General features: G+C 45.7%; 1 protein-coding gene across 2 annotated transcripts in view; it reads right to left on the reverse strand.

The window, feature by feature from the left end:
- LOC311359958 (uncharacterized protein) overlaps positions 1 to 5,000 on the reverse strand; it is a 36,709-nt gene that overhangs the window by 13,526 nt on the left and 18,183 nt on the right. The gene's annotated exons all lie outside the window — the stretch shown is intronic.

The raw sequence follows: 5,000 nt of genomic DNA on the forward strand, positions 1-5,000 counted from the left end.
AACTACTACACACACACCCGGCCACACAAACACACAACCACACACACATACACACAAACGTAATTAACGTATAGCTTCATCTATGCACGTGACCTTGTTAATTATTATGGTTGCAGTATCATCTGAAACACAGATGCTAACTTAGATTGAGGTTGGAAAATGATCGCAACAATATCCTATAGAACCAGACTTCAGACAGTCTTATCCACAGCTGGCTGCTATTCAAAGCCCGCTTACAGCGATGGGTATGAGCTTCTGGTTCCTCTGTGTTGGAAAGGAAAGTAATTGGGGTAAATTAGCTGTACATCTGCCAGCATCGTTTGTATGAATGCAGCCAATTCAGACATCAAATCATTCCATCAGGTCTGTTTCTCTTCAGAACTTTAACAACCATTGGTTTGGGTCACTGCTTGATCCCGTCCTGAAACATGCATGAGAAAGAACTACTGCATAGTAGGCAATGACACAAAAAGTAAAATTCTGTGCGATACGCTTGAATTAATTGAAATCGTATTGTATTATATTTCCAATAGAAGTCAGCACATGACCGAAAAAAAGATTGATGATTGTTTCATGGCCGCTAGCGAGCGCTGATGCCATACAATCACTAATTACTACTTCAGAAAAAACAGAAGGAAACCCAAAATAACAAGAGCATTGGATTAGTGTAAACGGAGAGCGCCAGGTTTAGAGACTGACAAAAGAGTACGGAGGGAAATGCAGAGAGAGGGGGCTTGAATGTGTCAATTTGGGGGGGGAGTTAGAGAGAGAGAGAGAGAGAGAGAGAGAGAGAGAGAGAGAGAGAGAGGGGGAGATGAACTGGAATACACCACCAGAGGATCTGGCTGTAGCTTTCTGTTTCTTAGAGATAAAACTGTGAGTCCTTTTTTTTCCTGTCCTCTTTTCTTTGTTGCCTCTCTGAGTCCCATCCTCATGATACCCACCCACCACATCTCTCTCTACATCCCCACACTCTTTCTTTCTGTCTTTTATTCTCTCTCTCTTTCTCTCTCTTGTGCTCTTTCTCTCTACACTCATTCCTACTCTCTCCCTCTCCCTACTCTCTCCTAATGTCTCTCGCTCTCTCTTCGTCCCTCTCTCTTTCTCTCCCTCTCTCCCTCTCCCTCTCTCTCTCTCTCTCTCCCAATCTCTCTCTGCCTGACCCTGCAGAAACGGCAGCCGAGGCACAACCAATGGATTTGCAGCAGCACAGCGGCCCTCCACTCCATCACACACACCCCTGTAAGGATCAGACAGACGGATGCACACGCACACACAGACAGACAGAATGATGGACAGACAGGATGGGGAAACAAGCAGGCAGACTAATGCTGTGTGGGGAGGAAAGAGAATGAAACCTGGAGAATGAAAGAGACGGGGGAAGCCTGAAGGGAAGGCAGAGGGGGGAGAACGCAGAGCAGGAGGAAGAAACGACAGTAGGGGTGTGAGGGGGGCGGGGTGTATGAAAAACAGACAGAAGGGGAGTAGGGGGAGACGACAGCTAAAAGGAGCGAGAGCATCATGGAAGAAAGAGGAGAAGAAAAAAACACGGGGGATGCGCGGAGCGATGGTGAGAAAAATGAAGCGTTCCCACTCCGGCAGAGACCGGGGGGAGTTTAGGAGGGGAGGGGGGGAGGGGGGAAGGGGGGTTGGGGTAGGGGAGTGTGGGGGAAAACCGAAAGGAGAAGAGGAAGGAGGGAGGGAATGACTGCGACGGGAGAAAGTGCATGATGTCAGGAAGATGAGAGAGAGAGAGAGAGAGAGAGGGAGGGAGAGAGAGAGAGAGAGAGAGAGAGAGAGAGAGAGAGAGAGAGAGAGAGAGAGAGAGAGAGAGAGAGAGAGAGAATGAGAGAGAGCAAGAGAGTGAGAGAGAGAGAGGGTATCTGCCGGGGAAGACTGGGAGGATGTTGCAGAGGAGGAGGAGGAGGAGGAGGAGGAGAGGAGGCATAAGAAAAGAGGGATTGGGCGGATGAGAAGGAGGTCATGAGACAACTATTTCTCTCCCTACTGAAATATTCAGAGGAGGAATATGTATGGAGGATGGAATATGGAGGATTGCGGTTACAGCTAAACGTTAGGAAGGGGAAACGCAAACAAAGACAACCTGTATGACCATAACACAAATAGGAATAGACACCTTAGCAATGCTGCCGTGAAGCAAACAATGCATTTTGGTCAACGTTTTCCTGAGCTATCCTCATTTTGAAAAAAATGACGTCGGTGTTCCTATCCACAATGTTGATTTATTTCCACACTGCCTCTACTCCTGCTACTGCGGCCATAGCCTTCACATCCACCTGCCTTACTGCTGTTGCTCCTGTTGCCTCCACCACCACTGCTAACAATAACCCTGCTGCCGATAACTGAAGATAATGAGGTCAAATTAAAAGCAGAAGAAAGCTGAGAAGAAGAACGCTACGGGGAGGATGCACGCAGCGGAGCCGTGCACTGCTGTCGGAGCAGTTGGTGTATGTGTGTGTGTGTGTGTGTGTGTGTGTGGTGTGTGTGTGAGTGTGTGTGTGTGGCAGGGTGTGTGTGTGTGTGTGTGTGTGTGTGAGTGTGTGCATGTGTGCACTCTGTTTGATCTCAGACAAACATTGGTGGAAATAGTTTCCCCTTTGCCAGTTTACACTGCTGCAACCTGCATTACATCCTCCCACCGGCTACACACACACACACACACACACACACACACACATATGAGCACACACGGAAAAACACACATTTTAAATACAGGCAGTACATTACTATACTAAAACTGTGAACAAAATGTGTGATGCTAAACACCAAACCCTAGGCATCGCTAAACACAATACCTCTAAAAAGTAGGAATTGAACATGCTAATGGCTTTAGCTGTTCTTAGAAGGAATCCACAGAAACCACAGAGCAGCATCTTTTCATTAAGAAGCTTACACAGGAGGCAGCTACAATTACAACCGTTACGACACTGCTCCTGCCGTGCCGGAGCAGAAGACCTGGCCAGAACGGAACAAAATGGAATCAGTGTCTCTGTCTTCTTCTTCATCTAGAGATCATTCAACATGGCATAGTGGATCCACTTTACAGAACAGGCCTTTATGCAAAGGAGGCGTTTTGTGTTGCTATGTCAACCATGGAGTGTTGAGAGAGCTGGCATTTTTACACCAAATGTTGGGAACCACAACATAGTAAGCAGTAATAGGCTTCTAAGAGAGAAACACACAAAACACTTTAAATACCTCTATAAACACATAGCCCATAACCCATGATGACTGAAATACCAGCGCAGCTCGTCCTAGACTCCACACCAATAACATTTTAGTGTAGAATAACAAATGTTAGGTAAACAGCCAGTGTCTGTGTCTATCCCATTTCACTGTAGTCAATGTACTGCAGGCAGCAGCAAACACAGCTGATATGTCCATTGTGTGCTTTTAATCATTCATTTTCTGCCATCAGACCAGTACACCCATAATTATATTGTTAGAATGTGTTTTGTTTGTTTATTTCTGTTTGTGTGTGTGTCTGTGTGTGCGCGATGTACCAACCCTATGCTTTATGTATGTCAGTTTACTAGGGGTGTAATGATGCACTCATTCGTACTGACATTTTATGCTTTATGTATGTCAGTTTACTAGGGGTGTAATGATGCACTCATTCGTACTGACATTTTTCGGTACGGGTCTAACGGTTCGATGCACGTTTTTATTGATTATCACACACTCTGTGACACTCTGACACTGTGAGTGTCTTGTCTTGTACTGATGTTTTGTGTTGAGGACCATAATGGAAATAAGTCCTGGACTTGATTGTGTTTTTATCCTTAATTGTATTTTATGTATTTTAATTTGTGTGGCATTGTGAGGCATTTGTTTGATACAATTCAATAAATCAAGTCAATGTTTAATAAAAATAAAATAAAAACTACTGAAAAACATACCGAACCGTGACTTAAAAACCGAGGTACGTACCGAATCGTGACTTTTGTGTATCGTTACACCCCTACGGTTTTACATGCACAGACATGTGTGTGTGTGATGTTTGTTATGTGTGTGTGTGTGTGTGTGTGTGTGTCTGTGTGTGTGCACTTCAACAAACCCCTCTCCATCCGTCAGTCCACAGTGTTGGCCTACTGAGATTCAGTTAAACAGTTGTCTGTTCTCGCTGCACAACATCACCTGAAAACCAGTTCATGGACCTTTTGCAGCAGCGCATACATAATCTCAGATAGTGGAAATAAGTGGAGATAAGACGAGACGGCGTGGAGAAACAAAGCTGGCGAGCGTTGGGCAGATAAAGAAAGACCGATAAAATAGCGGAAACAGACAGATACAAAGCAGGATAGCCAGCGAGAAAGGGAGGGAGGCAGAGGGAGAGGCAGAGGAGGAAAGATGAAAGAGGGAAAAGGACATGCACGTGTCTTCAGAGCGTTGTCAGGGTAAGTTGATCAGAGGCCGTAGCCCACGGTACATTACAGCCCAGAGGTAAAAAAACATCATGTCCGCCCTAATCTGTGCCCCTGGGAATGCACCACGTTGGCCCGTGCATAACAACACTGACTGATGGTAAGATGAAGTAGACGCTTGAGAGAGGGGAAAGAAATATATATATATATATACATGGGGAGGAGGGGAGGAGAATGGACAGAGCGCAGCACATTGCACTACAGAACTAGCATACAGACCTCTTGGGCCGGCGGCATTGACCTGCCATCTCTAAACTGCGCCGCTACATCCGTAAACACAACCCGGTACCGTGGATAATGATATCCAATACCTCTTCAAATATTAAGCCTGGGGCTGATCGTCTGACCTGCCGACCCTGGCCGGGCTGGCAGAAGACGACCGATGAGGTAAACAGTGCCCACTATGGGAATTTATTTTATTCACGCTCAACTTTTTTTGTCCTGGATCATCAACTTTTTACAAAAAGCCTAATGACTAGGAAATTGCACCCGCTCCAAACTCTTTGCAACATTGGTTTGTTATACAACGTGGTGTTATGTAAGGCTGTATGATGA

This window comes from Micromesistius poutassou, assembly GCF_964030765.1.
Source record: "Micromesistius poutassou genome assembly, chromosome: 15".
Classification (NCBI taxonomy): domain Eukaryota; kingdom Metazoa; phylum Chordata; class Actinopteri; order Gadiformes; family Gadidae; genus Micromesistius; species Micromesistius poutassou.